Below are 15,091 nucleotides of genomic sequence, written 5' to 3'. Positions count from 1 at the left end.
TGATATCAGTCTTCTTAAATTTATCGAGATTAGTTTTATTATCCAGTATATTATTGCCCCTAACCACTCTGCCTGTCAGCCTGCTCACCCCCAACTGCCCCCCCCTTGCCAGCCTGATCGCCCCCAACTATCCCCCACCCCCCCGCTGGCCTGCTCGCCCCAACTGCCCCCCACTGCCGGCCTTCTCTTTCCTTGAGAATGTTCTGTGTGCACTTGAAAAGAATGTGTGTTCTGGCATTTTGGGATGTAAAATTCTATAAATATTAAGTTGATTCACCCTGCTGTGTCATGTAAGGCCCATTTCTCCTTATTGACTTTCTGTCTGGATGATCTATTCATTGCTCTCAGTGGGGGATTCATGTCCCCTACTATAATATTATTTTTGTCACTTTCTCCCTTAGGTCTATTAGTAATTGCTTTATATATCTTGATACTTCCAGGTTGGGTGCATACATATTAATAAGTGTTATGTCTTCTTAATGAATTGTCTCCTTTATCATTATAAAATGTCTATCTTTGTCTCTTATTTCTTTTTTTTTTAAATCTTAACATCTGTTTTGTCTCATATAAGTACAGCTACACCCACTTCTTTCTGGATGCCATTTGTTTGAAGTATCATCTTCACTCCTTCACTTTGAGCCTGTGTTTGTCTTTGTAATTGAGCAGAGTCTCCTGCAGGCAACATATAGTTGGGTCTTGTTGTATAATCCATACCTCTACTTTGAGCCTTTTGATTTGTGAGTTCAATCCATTTATAATTAGGGTTGTTAATGATATATGAAGATTTACCACAGTTATTGTATCCTTTGTTTTCTTGTTGTTCTATTTCCATTGTTTGTTTTCTCTGATAATTATTTCTGCTATTTTAATTTGACAGTTTTCTATGATTTTCTTCTTCATTTCTTCTCCTTTTGTAATGTTTTATCTCAGCTCTGGATTTTTGTTTTGTGGTTACCATTAGGATTGTGCAAAATGTGTCATACATACATATAACAGTCCTTATTCTTCTGATTGCCTCTTCATTCACCTGTACTATTCAATCCTCTTCCTTCTCTTTTATCATTTTGTTGTTGCAAATTATCCCTCTTTATGTTGTGAACTTGTAATCTGCAATAGTTACACTTATTTTAATGCCCTTCCCCCTTTAACCTTTATGTTATAACTAGTGTCCCGGAGCATGAAATTCATTCCTGGGGGGTGGGTGGATGCGGTATCCCTCAGCCTGGCCTGTACCCTCTCCAATCTGAGACTCCTTGGGGGATGTTTGACTGCCAGTTTAGGCCCAATCCCACACCGGCAGTCAGACATCCCCCTCACAATCTGGGACTGCTGGCTCCTAACCGCTCACCTGCCTGCCTTCTTGATTGCCCCTAACCACTCTTCCTGTCAGCCTGCTCACCCCCAACTGTCCCCCACTGCCGGCCTGCCCGTCCCCAACTGCACTCCTGCTAGCCTGCTCGCCCCCAATTGGACCCACTTGCCAAGCTGCTGACTCCCAAATGCCCGCCCCCGTCAGCCAGATCTCCCCCAACTGCCCTCCCCTCCTTGCCTGAGCACCCCTAACTGCCTCTGCCTCGGCCCCGCTGCCATGGCTTTGTCCAGAAAGGCATCTGGAAGGTCTCCTGGAAGGTCTCCCAGTCTAATTACCCTTAATTACTAATATTACCATTTTATTAGTATAGATAGAGGCCTGGTGCATGTGTGGGGCTTGCTGGTCTGCCCTGAAGGGGGTCCCGGATCAAGGTGGGGGTCCCCTTGAGGGGCGTGGCCAGCCTGGGTGAGCGGCTGAGGGCTGTTTTCAGGCTGGCCAGACCCTCTTCAGGGTGGGGGTCTCTGCTGGGGGGCGTGACCAACCTGGGTGAGGGGCTGATGGCCATTTGCAGGCCGGCCAAGCCCCCGGCTTTGTCCAGAAGGACGTCCGGAAGGTCTCTGGAAGGTCTCTCAGTCTAATTAGCATATTACTCTTTAATTAATATATATTATTTAATAAACTACTCTTAAATAGATTTTCAGTTTTCTTCTTCTATCTATTAATCATCTTATTCATCTTTTTGTGTACTTTTGTGTTTTTGTTTCCAGTAGAAGACCTCCTTTCAACATTTCTTATGTGCAGTCTTACAGTGGTAAATTCTCTCAGCTTTTGTCTGTCTGGGAAAGCCTTTATTTCTTCTTAATGTCTAAAGGATAACTTTGCTGAATATCTTATCCTTTGCTGATGGGTTCCTCTCTTTCAATATTTTAAATATTTTCGTTCACTCTCTCCTCTCTTGTAGTGTTGCTACTGAAAACATTACAGAAAAGTCTGGTGATGATCATCTAATGGAGTTTCCTTTGTCAGTTAATCTTTATGTTTCCTGGCTGCCTTAAGAATTTTTTCTTTGTCATTGATTTTTGACAGTTTGAATAAAATGAGTCTTGGAGAAGCTCTTTTTGCATTGATATAAGTAGGTGTTCTGTTAGCTTTCTCTATTCTAACATCTAGTTCTTTGCATAGGCTTGGAAGTTCTTGTCAATTATTTCTGTAAGTGGGATCTCTGTTCCTTCCTCTCTCTCTTCTCCTTCTGGTATACCGTGTCTATTATCCTTATGTTGCTTTTAGTTTTTAATTTTAACTCCCAGTTCTCTCTTTTCTTCAAGGGGTATTTTTGTAGATTTCAGAGAGGAAGGGAGAGGGAGAGAGAAACATCAACGATGAGAAAGAATCATTGATTGGCGGCCTCCTACACACCCTGCACTAGGAATGGAGCCTGCAACCTGGTCATGTGCTCTGGCCAGGAATTGAACCGTGACCTCCTGGTTCATAGGTTGATGCTCAATTGCTGAGCCATGCTGGCCGGGCAAGTTCCCTAATTCTTTTTTCCATCTGGTCTGCTCTATTTCCAATGCTCTCTAGTGCATTCTTTGTCTCATTTATTGAGTTCTTCGGCTCCAGAATGTGTTTCTTTTTTTATAGTTTGAATCTCTTGGTAAAGTACTGCTTTTGCTCATTGTATTCCTGAACTTTTGACTTGCCTTTCTGAGTTTTCTTGTATATTGTTGAGTTTCTTTGCAATTGCAGTCTTGAATTCTCTGTCATTTAAACCACAGTCTTCCATGCCTTTGAGTTTGGTTCCTGGAGATTTTTCATTTCCTTTCTGTCCTCCCAAGTTACCCTGTTGTTCATGGTATTTGATGGGTTGTTTCTCTGTGTGTGCATTTGAGGTAGAGATCTTATAGCTATGCTCCACCCCTACAGTAATGGTTTCCCAGCCACCTCAATACCAGCTTTGCCTTAATGGGGAGGGCGGAAGGGAAATGCCTTTTCTAGGAAGGAAACTGCTTCTTCCCCTCTGACCCTCCAGGTTGTAGTGTGAGGGCTTCAGCCAGACTTCTCTCCCACTGTTGTTCTCCTTGCTCGCTGGAGCCAGGATGGGCACCAAACTGCATCTGTGGTCACGTCCCTGTCCTTCCCCTGCCCCCCCTCCCCTCCTGTCCTTACCCAATCCCACCTTCCCTACTCATTTCAACATGCCCACCTTCAGATGTGCTAATGCATAAATATTTCAGGTGTGTTTGTGTGCTGAGCACGGGATCTTTGTTGAGTTATAATTGTCTTGAGATAAATTTAAGAGGAGAAACAATGGAGTCTTCTCACTCTTCCATGATGCTGATGTCATCTCTCCCCATTTACTTTTAAAAACCAATTGCTGCCAAAGCCAGTTAGCTCAGTGGATAGAGCGTCAGCCTGCGGACTGAGAGGTCCCAGGTTCGATTCCGGTCGAGGGCATGTACCTGGGTTGCGGGCACATCCCCAGTAGGAGATGTGCAGGAGGCAGCTGATTGATGTTTCTCTCTCATCGATGTTTCTAGCTCTCTCTCTCCCTTCTTCTCTGTAAAAAATCAATAAAACTAAAAAAAAAAAAACAATTGCTATTAGGTAACATTTTTGAAGCCTAGTTTTTAGTTGCTATGTATACTTGAAGCATATTAAAATAGTGTTTCTTGAAACATACTCTATAATTTAAACTTTTTCCATGTTAATTTGGCTTTGTGAAGTATTTTTATAGGTACTTATTATTCTACTCAAATTATAATAGTGATACAATTTTAATAAAGAGGAAATAAGCAAAATACTTAACTAGAGGTATTTATTTCCTTCTCTATTTGATTTTCTTGAACTAGTAGATTCTGTGTGGTAAGCTGTTGCCTCTGCATTTCAGATAACTATGCTGTCATGGTGACTATGTTTTTCATGGTCAGCCTGGTGAACAACTATGCCCTGAACTTCAACATCACCATGCCCCTGCACATGATATTTAGATCTGGGAGTACTGCTGCTCAGATCAGTGAGCAGAGGCTGACTGTCATCTGAGAAGGCCGAAAGAGAGCAATGTGAAAGTGGATGGTTACTTTTATCTATCTCAGGTCTTATGGGTGATTGATAAAAGGAAAGTTAACATTTTCCTGAGAAGCAGATTTTAACTTTTAATTTCCTTCATCTGGTTGATTTTATATTCAAACTTCCTATCACTTTTTGTTTCTTTCTTACATAAAATTACATTTATTTCTAGTAAATGAAACAGACCCTTCTTTCATTTCGTTTCTGTGTGTGTGTGTGTGTGTGTGTGTGTGTGTGTGTGTGTGTGTGTGTGTGTGTGCGTGTGTGGTTAATCCTCACCTGAGGATATTTTCTCATTGAACAGAGGGAGAGAGAGAAACATCGATGTGAGAGAGACACACGGGTTGTTTGCCTCCCTGTATGTGCCCCAACTATGGCCAGGGATTGAACCTGCAACCCAGGTATGTGCCCTTGACCAGGAATCAAACCCACAATCCTTCAGTGCTCAGGCCCACACTCTAACCATTGAGAAACACATGCCAGGGCCAGACCCTTTTCCTTCCTGATTTTTTTTTAATCAGAGACTTGAGATAATTAAATAAAGAAAAATTCTTGGAGGCATGCTTCTTCCAAAGAAGTAGAGGTTTTTTCTTTGCCTCATGTATGGTGAGAGAACTGTGTTCAGTATATAGATAAGAACAGTTTTCCCTGGAAGGCAGAAAAGACTTCAAGGGAAGTATAGTTAGGGTTGCAGAAGAATACAAAATGGATGAGGATTAGAATTGGAACATTTTGGTGTGGTCTGAGTTTTTTGTGAGATCAAATGTGTTATTTCTAAAGGCACTTCCCAGGGCTAATTATAATGACTAAGATGACCCTCACAGCATTGAGCACATAGTAGACTTTCTATGAACACTTGATGAAGGACAGACACCTTTCCAGAGAAGAGAGAGATCTCCACATAACTTCTTTCCTCAAAATGCAGGGGGGAGGAGAAACGTAGTAAAAGCACTTATAAATTAGATGGAAAAGTTGACAAAAATAAGCCTGTAATAAGCTTCAGCTATGAGTAGTTATTGAGAATTGATCATTGTTATCTTCATTGTCATCTTTAAAAGGCGTAATTATTTTGCAAGATAGATTTTTATGGCTTATACTTTTTCTCATCATAAGAATACCTGGACCTTACTAATTATTCATCCTAATCTCCTCCTGCCCACATGTTTTCCCCTCTTGGCAATGTTCATTTTTATCTTGAAGTATGTTGTCTTTCCCTAGTGCACTAAAACTCCCTCTTGTCTCCTTTTACAGGGTTCTCTAATTGTCAACATGATTCTAGGGATTATCATTTTGAAGAAAAGGTAAACAATACACTTTTATAATTTATGTTTAGGAAGCACATTCTTGGCCCCACCTATAGGCTAGGCATGTGGATTACTTTTCTCCTGCTAGAGGGGGCGTGCTCCTGGCCTTCTTTGTTTGAGTTCTCTCTGTGACAATGATGTGCATTCCTGGAGCAGCTGACCAGGTAGGGGGTCCCACCTGTGCAGCAGTGTTCTCTCTGTAGAATTAGCTCTTAGCATCATTGAGTCCTTAGATCCATCCTAACCTATGAAGCCAATCGATTGAGGATTTCAGTTCCCTTGTGGTCACCAGTAGCCACATGTGACTATTCACATTTAACATTTAAATTACTTGCTGAAACCGGTTTGGCTCAGTGGATAGAGCGTTGGCTTGCGGACTGAGGGGTCCCGGGTTTGATTCCGGTCAAGGGCATGTACCTGGGTTGCGGGCACATCCCCCGTGGGAGATGTGCAGGAGGCAGCTGATCGACGGTTCTCTCTCATCGATGTTTCTGACTCTCTATCTCTCTCCCTTCCTCTCTGTAAAAAATCAATAAAATATATTTAAAAAAATTTAAATTACTTAAAATTAAGTATTTAGTTTCCAAGTCTCACTGGTCAGAGTTTAATTGCCCAGTAGCCACACGTGGCTGTTGGTGACCGTATTGGAGAGCCCAGGATGGAGCATTTCCAGGCTCATAGTTGTGTGGGACAGTGCTGTCAGAGAAGGTGTTCATTAGTGCAACACAGTGAATGAAGGACTAATCATGCACTTAGTACAAAGAAAATTCCAAATAAAGCCCAAGTGGCCAAGAAGATAGAATGAAAACTGTCAGAACTGTTCTATTGGACTGTCACCAATGGAATGTCACGTCTGGTCCTCCCCTCCCCCCCAATGAAACAATCTGTTGGTCCACAAACTTTTAGAAACTATGTTAAGCAACACCAAAGAAGGGTGTGTGTAGCAACAAGTGGGCACCCTGATCCTTGCACATGAAGACTTACATGGGCTCTGCTGGTGATTTATACTCTCAGGCACCATCTACTGAAAACATCCTGTGGAAATTGGTACCTGTGCCTTCCTAATGTGTTCTTGTTCTTATTTCTGCAGATACAGTATATTCAAATATGCTTCCATTGCCCTGGTTTCTGTGGGGATATTTATTTGCACTTCCATGTCAACAAAGCAGGTGGTAGGAATCGGTTCACAAATCATTTATATTCACTGCTTGCCATGGGGCCCAGGCACCAGGTACTTACTAATAATACAAAGAGGGGAGAGAAAAAGGTAGCAAACATTTCCCTTGTGTCCAGGCCCATTGTTTGTGGTTCTGGTCTCTGTACCTAGTGTTTTTTCTTATTCCCTAGACTTCCCAGTCCAGCTAGAGTGAGAATGAAGGATTCCAGGCATTTACATGGTGGTTACGAGGCAAGTATGCTAATTACAATAATGATAATTGCCTCTGCAGTTCTGTTTGCTGAGTTTTCTCCTAAGGGACATGTTTCTTGGCAAGAAGTGTTAGCTAAACAAATGATGCCACAGGAGAGAGGCATCTGGGATCATAAGTCTGAACCGCAGTGTTCAAGAAGTGACAGAAAGGAACCGTCGAGGTCATGGTGGTGTGTTCTGTGACATGGAGCCATGTTTCTCTGTTGCCACTGATCTAGGAAGAAAAGTACCTGCCTGCCTGCCCAGCACCCTGTGGGTGCTTGGCTGTCATCCGTCTCTTTATGACCTGTCTGCTGAGTACAGGCTTCTTCAGGAGGGCACATTGTAGCAGTGGCTCTAAGTCTCCAAGGGACCCATTGCTAAATCTTAGATTTATTTTCTTCAGAAGTTAGCTGTTCCACATGGCATTGTTCCCAGACCTGACTGGTCAGCAGAATCTCCAGGGAATTGTATCTCTTTGTGGAAGTAATGAGACAATTCCTGTAGTGCTTGGCCCTCCCGTTGTGAGATACAGAGGTGATGCTCCTGCCAAGTGCTTTCTGTGATGGCAATAACAGGTTGAGACTGACCAGGCGAAAGAGAAATAGCAGGGAAGGAACTGGATTCTTGCTTCTTGGCTTTGAAACTTTACAACCCCCCCCTTTAGATTGCTATTCCTTAACACAGAAAGATCTTCATGAGCTATTGGAAGAACACTATCTATTAGGAGAAATTTGCAAAGGAGTTGAACATGCCACTTACGGAGGAAAATATTAATGTGCTGTCATTTTTATGTTCAGCCTAGAACTAGTCTAGTAAAGAAATGCAACTTTAATACAAAATGCAGTATCTTTTTATTTTTGATCTATTATATTTGCAAGATAATAAATGATTATTCTCTTTGCTGCTGAGGGTGCAATAGGACAACCATGTTCACATAAACTGTTTACAGTATAAATTGACATGCCTTTCTGGAAAAAAGTATGGGTTAGGGTTAGGGTTAGGCTTAGGGTTTAGGGTTTAGGGTTTAGGGTTAGGGTTAGGGCTAGGGGCTTGGGGTTAGGGGTTAGGGGTTAGGGCTAGGGCTAGGGCTAGGGCTAGGGCTAGGACTAGGGTTAGGGTTAGGGGTTAGGGCTAGGGCTAGGGCTAGGGCTAGGGCTAGGACTAGGGTTAGGGCTAGGGTTAGGGTTAGGGTTAGGGTTAGCATGGTCAGTATTTCCATAACTTGAATAAGAAATGTGTTCTCAATCATGAAGATGTGACAACAGGAGGATGACTGAGCAAGGGAAAATCTGGTGACATATTTAAGGGCATATGAAAGGATCAAGCTGCTATGGCTGTTACCACATGTACAAATGATCTTTCCCAGAAAGTTGCTGGGGTCCAGCCCCAGCAGGTCCAGGGGTTCCCATGGAGGTGTGGACAGAGTTGGCGAAGAATGAATGACACAGAGGCAGTGTTCAGTTGATCATCATGGTTGGGTTCTCTTTTTATTGTTCCACTAGAGGCCCGGTGCACAAAAATTTGTGCACTGGGGGGGGGGGCATCCCCCAGACCGGCCTGTGCCCTCTCGCAGTCTGGGACCCCTCGGGAGATAACGACCTGCTGGCTTAGGCCTGCTCCTGGGTGGCAGAGGGCAGGCCCAATCCCAAAGTGCAGCCCCTAGTCAGGCTCAGAGCAGGGCCAATTGGGGAGTTGGGGCACCGCCCCGTCATGCACAGAGCAGGGCGGATCGGAAGGTTGTGATGCCACCCTGAGTCACGCTCAGGGTAGGGCCGATTGGGGGGTTGGGGCACCGCCCCCTGTCACACTCAAGGCAGGGTCAATGGGGAGGTTGCAGTGCCACCCCCTGTCACGCACAGAGCAGGGCCGATCAGGGGGTTGGGGCTCTGCCCCCTGTCACTCACAGAGCAGGGCCCATCAGGGGGTTGGGGAGTTCCCCCCGTCACTCACAGAGTAGGGCCGATAGGGTAGTTGGGGCACCGCCCTGTGCCACACACAGAGCAGGGCGGATCAGGGGGTTGAGGCACTGCACCCTGTCACACTCAGGGCATGTCCAATGGGGAGGTTATGGCTCTACCCTGTAACACACAGAGCAAGGCCCGTGGAGGGGGGTTGGGGGCGCCACCCTCTATTACCCACAGAGCAGGGCCGATCAGGGGGTTGGGGCACCACCACTGTCACACTCGGGGCAGGGCCGATGGAGAGGTTATGGCTCTACCCTGTCACACACAGAGCAGGGCCAGTGGGGGGGGGGGTTGGGGTGCCACACCCTGTCACACACAGAGCAGGGCTGATCAGGGGGTTGGTGCCCTGCACCCTGTCAAACACAGAGCCACAGGGCAATCAGGGGATTGGGGAGCTCCCCCCTATCAGGCACAGAGCAGGGCTGATCAGGGGGTTGGGGTGCCTTTCCCTGTCATGAACAGAGCAGGGCGGATAGGGAGGTTGTGGCCCCGCTCCCTGTCACACACATAGCAGGGCCGATCAGGGGATTTGGGCGCTGCCCCCTGTCACGCTGATCCCGGTGCCGGGAGCCTCACTGCTCCACTGATCCCAGTGCCAGGAGGCATATTACCCTTTTACTATAAGAATAGAGGCCTGGTGCATGGGTGGGGGCTGGCTGGTTTGCCCTGAAGGGTGTCCTGGATCAGGGTGGGGGTCCCCACTGGGGTTCCTGGCCAGTCTGGGTGAGGGGCTGAGGGCTGTTTTCCTGAAGCGAGTAACTGAAGCTCCCAACCGCTCCTTGTTTTCTGTTTGTTTTTTTAATTCTAGGCCAGCTTTAGCTCTGAGGCCTAGCTGCTGAAAACATCGATACAATGTTGCGATCTGGCTGGATGAATCCAGGCTGAATGAAAGCTGGTTTCTGGGGTTTTGTTTAGCTTCTTATTTGCAACATAGTACATAGTTGCTTAGAGTTGCAGCTGAGAGGCCGGCAAGTTAGGTGGGGAACGTTGGAGTCCTCAGTCACTGGAGCAAGCGAGCCTCCCTGCTAGGTTCAGTGCATGGCTGTCGGCCGCCATCTTGGCTGACAGTTAATTTGCATATACTCACTGATTAGCCAATGAAAAGGGTAGCGGTCGTACGCTAATTACCATGTTTCTCTTTTATTAGTGTAGATTACATCATGGTATGTTTCAGGAAACCTTCTACTGTTCCTAGTTTCATGTCCATATTCCGGTCTCTAGTCTCTATCTAGTGCTGTTGATTTTGATCTTGTCTAGGTTAATCTCTTGTGTTCCATTATAAGGGCTATTCCAAGGTCACTCTTCTACTGCTCTACTGATAAGCTACAAGGAAGTGACTGAAGGAGTTTATCCTACCCAGTCAAGTTCATGTCCTCCCAGCCTTGCTGCTTGCCTTTGCTGGGACTTCCCTGTGTCAGTGGGTCTCCAGGGGTATAGGTTCTGGTGCTTTCCCTGGTGGGCAAAACCCTGGGGATGTGGGCCAAACAAGTCCCACATTTATTTCCAATGGTCTTAGTCCAAGTTCTTCATAAGTAGTACATGGTATTTCTGTAATAATAGGGGGGGGTTACTGATTGATTTCCTTCCATAGTCCTGTTAACACCTAAGCTGGGGAAACGACCGTTTCTCGGGGAGGGGATCCTGGTTAAAACACATAGCGCTTAAGAGGGGGAGCAGACATATGTCCTACACCCCAGGTCCCTTGAAAAACGTAAGCTGTGCAGATGTTTCTTCCATGCAGCGACGGCATCAAGCAGCAAGGGTGGATCGGCTCCCGGTAGGGACTAAAGATAAATTTCTTTCAAGAAGCCAAAATCCTCACGTAATACAATCAGTCATCCCAATATCACCAAAGGTATAGGAGTTTGCACATCACCACAGTCTATTCACATCATTAAGGAACGAGTACCCGGAGGCCGTTTCCTCTCTTTTCTGAGAAAAAAAGGGATGAAATTTTCATCAGATGCTGCTTCCGGGTGTCGAATTTCAAATGAAAATTGTATACACAGGAACCATGCTGCAAGGAACTGACTAGAGGTGAAAAGAATATCCTGACAACTGGTGACTTTGAAATGACTTGTCTAGAGGATGGTGGGTTGCAGTCATCTTTTGATTTCAAGCAGATTCCCCTGAAATGGGCAACACCAGATGCTCTTAATTATGGGAGATACTGTTCCGAGAGTGATGCATGGAGCGTTGACATCCTCCTCCAGGGGACCTTCAACTTAGGGGTCTGTGTATACCCTTTTTTGCCACTGGGGAGATTTTTATCCATCTTTTCATATTTAAATGATTCGCTGCCTTTTTCATTGCCTGAAGAATTTTGACTCCCCCCACCTTGTTTTTCTCATTTGGATAAGGATTATCACTTGGATTTTCACTTTTGTGTTTTATACCGCCATCGTTCCATTTTCTCCTTTCCTTCGCCTCTTCGTTAAGTCTGGTAGCACTTTCCGGTCATTGTTTGAGTGATGCCGTTTCCGACCTTTTCTGTCCTTTTCATCTTTTCTCTCTCTTTCTCTGGATCTACTTTCCCTTGACGTGTCCAATCCTTTCCTGCCTGTTTCTCTCTCCTTACTCTTGATTAGTGGTGAAGGAGTCATCTCCATTGAGTTATCATTCTTATCAGCACTGCTTTCATGAGATTTAGATGCACTTCCTCTGGAAGATGAAGAAGACCCGCCAACAGGCCCATTGTGTACTGCGTTCTTCGGAGTGGGGTCCGTGCGACGAAACTCATTTTCAGGTATCATGTATGACTTCCTACATTTCAACTGCCCAGAGTAGCCGGTAGCTAATGCATGTAGACGACGCCTTTTCCCTTTTTCTTCTTGGCAGATTTTATGCACTCTTTTTTCCAAAGCCTGACCCAGATTTAAAACTTTCGGGTAGCAAGGAAGTATTTTTGTTAGCACAATCAAGATATTCCTCATGTGAATATATTCACCTGTTTCAAGGCAATGTACCGATGCCTTGGTTAGTTTGTAGTGCCATTTATGTACCACATGTCAGAAATTTTCATAGTCTAGTTGATCAGCTTGATTTCCCCAATCAAATCTAGTTGGCCGCAGTATAGTAAGGAATCCTGGGTGGTTTCCACATTCCTTTTCGTATGTGGCTCTATCACTGTGCCACCTAGTCACAGTCTCTAAAATACAGCAAAGAAACCTCCCATATCGACGCGCTTCATTTTCAGTACAGCTTGCCACTGTGAAAATGATGTCAGAGAAAACTCGATCATAGCAAAGAAGTGTGGAAAAATTTGGAGTTTTCTGTTGATGTACCAATTCAACAAAATGTGCACAGTAAACAGCATCGACTGCTGAAAAAATACATTGAGGAAATATACACACCTGTAAAAATTTTGTGATGGTCTCCTTTGGTCTAGATTTGGCAAAAAGCCAGTTGTCCTTTTCTAGTTTCAGTCTCTGTAGAACTCGCTGTACATGTTCCATCTGTTTCTTTTCTTCTTCAAGCAGCTTGGCCACAGCGCTCCTTTTCTTTTTCTTTGGAGGCATTTCTTAATTGTCATCAAGTGCTTTCATCTGGACTTTAAGTTTACTGACTTCCCGTTCATAGCTGGTGTGTGGAACTGCAAGGTCATACGTTGTCAGTGACCAGAATGTGGCATAGAATCGAGGGCTGATGTCATCCCAGACATTGGAAACGGGCAATGAGACTACCGCTTCACGGACAGGCACCATCACCATTTCACATGATGCTATGTACTTGTGGACTTTATGTTGCTGTTTACTTCCCTTGTCTGACCTTTTAAGTTCATCACATTTGGATGAGATATGGCGTGCATACGTTGGCCTAGACAAGAAAAATGCTGCATCATGGGGTATATGAAATTTGTGATAGAGCACATCAATCAAAAGCACTCTCTTTGTGTACTCTTCTGTGCTTAGATTCAATGCTAAAAATCCACCAAACTGTACCAAGGTATCATGACACTGGTCATAGAGCTTTCCCTCTAGTTCCACATCTTTCTCTCCACCCTCCTGTAAGATCACCCTATCCCCCTGCTGAGCTATCATCAAAACAAGGGGAAGAGCAAGGTCATAGTCCAATAGGGCATCCTTTAATATCTGGGAGGATTTTTTAGTGTTTCTGGTCTGGCCACAAGAACCTCCCTCAGCTCTTAGTTGCTCTCCACCAGTCATGGCCTCTAGTTGCTCCGTTGTCATCGTCTCTTCCCTGGTGATTTCTATTCCTGCCATTTTATGTACCACTTCTTGCAATATGAGCAGGCCAATACTTCTGCCTGCCTTGAGCTGATGAGCCACATATTGCAGAAGACCAGACAGATCCATTGGACATTTAGGAAAGACTGCAGCACAGAAACTAACCAGAGGCCGAAGCCAGCTTGAACTGGTTGTATCGTTGTGTGTCATCCTTCCCTTTTCTGGATTTGCTGAAGCCTCGATGATACAATAGGCTACAATAGGCCAAGACATCGTAATTCAATGAGGTGAGGCATTCCAGTGAATCTACTACAGGTGCCATACATTTGTATTTTTGCCAAGATATAATCAAACAAAATAGTTGGATTGCTGTGGCTCAATTTCCCAATTTGTCTTCCAGAAGGCCTCACATTTTCCTTGGTGAGATGGTTCATGATATCTCTAGCTTGGTCTATTGTTAGAGCTTTAACTTTTACTAAAAGTAGGGACCTGTTGTAAGTTTCATTCTTCCACTGGCCATACAGATGATATCTATGCTGATATGGAAATGTTTTTAACATTCCCCACAGTTCCTCAGTCATACAGGCATTGCAGTCCATTAAGAAAGAGATGGAAGTAGGGCCTGGTCAGTAATGCCAAGTAAACAGCTAAGAATAACGTCCACTTTCTCTTGAACCTCTTGTTTCCTTCCATCAGACTGAAGCTCCTTCATAAAGGATTGGACTATGCGCACCACTTTTGCAAATAAAATGGGATCCCAAGAAAGGTGGGGACCGAGGTAACAGCACATATTGAAGGCATCTGTCCTCAAATCCTCAAAGCTCCCTGCTTGTTTTAGCGCTCTCTTATTTTGCAAAGCACGAACAGGTGAGCCTTCAGCACCTTTAGGAACGCCAACTCTTTGGTAGAGAGGCTCAATAGTTATGTGAATAAGCTTGCAAATAGCAAGAGCTATCATCTTGTGGGAAGCAGCATAGTATGGAGGCATCCCATCCATCATGTTCTGCACATGCTGCCAATCGCCAATCTTTAATAAGGCTTCTAACGAACCAAGTTTTTGGTTGTCAGGTGGCTTTTCTACTGTCTCCTCCTCCTCTTCCTTTGCCTTATCTTGCTTATCCATTTTTTCAGAAGACAATACATCCACCGTAAGTTTTCGAAGAATGGCCTTAGCTTCCACCATTTCTCGTTTATATTCATCCATCATGCAATTATCAGCTGGAAGAAGATGTACATAGAGATCATTTAAATCAATGAGATTACCTTGTAGGAGCACTGCTTCAATTCTGTATAAAGATGAAGGAGTCTGTCCATTCGGCTCCTGGTAACACTTGAATTTGAACCCAAGTATATGACAAAATGTTTGCGGCTCACACATATTCACACAAGATTCTAATAAAGATATAAAAAAGTTATCACATTCTGGTCTGCATTCAAACACTTCTAAAATGACACCCAAAACTCTATTGGGATCTAGATGAAAGCATCCTATTAAGGATTTGATATTTTGTAAGATTAAATCACCAGTCATATTTCCCGATAAATCTTGCCTCAATTCAACAATCAGCTTAGCATAGCCTTCATTCTCTTCTCTTAACAAGTTGAACTTTTGCTGCGTATAAAAGAGTTTTGTCTTGATTTTCACTGATGTTTGATGGAATTGCCGTGATTGGTGGATAAGTCCTAATGATTCCAATGTTTCTGGATCCAGGAGTTCCTTTAGAATCGTGTCTGAAATGAAATACAAAGACGCTGATACCAATTGCATAAAACAGTCTCTCTTGCTCTTCTCTTCTAAAACGGTTGTCTCAATATCTAACATGCAAAAGACATCAGCAAGAATGGAA

General features: G+C 44.3%; 1 pseudogene; it reads right to left on the bottom strand.

The window, feature by feature from the left end:
- Positions 1-11,447: 11,447 nt before the first annotated feature.
- LOC102442656 lies at positions 11,448-15,084 on the bottom strand (annotated as a pseudogene).
- Between the last annotated feature and the right edge of the window lie 7 nt (positions 15,085-15,091).

Source organism: Myotis lucifugus, unplaced genomic scaffold, assembly GCF_000147115.1.
Source record: "Myotis lucifugus unplaced genomic scaffold, Myoluc2.0 scaffold_1579, whole genome shotgun sequence".
Lineage (NCBI taxonomy): Eukaryota > Metazoa > Chordata > Mammalia > Chiroptera > Vespertilionidae > Myotis > Myotis lucifugus.
This window is presented reverse-complemented; position numbering and strand designations above follow the sequence as displayed.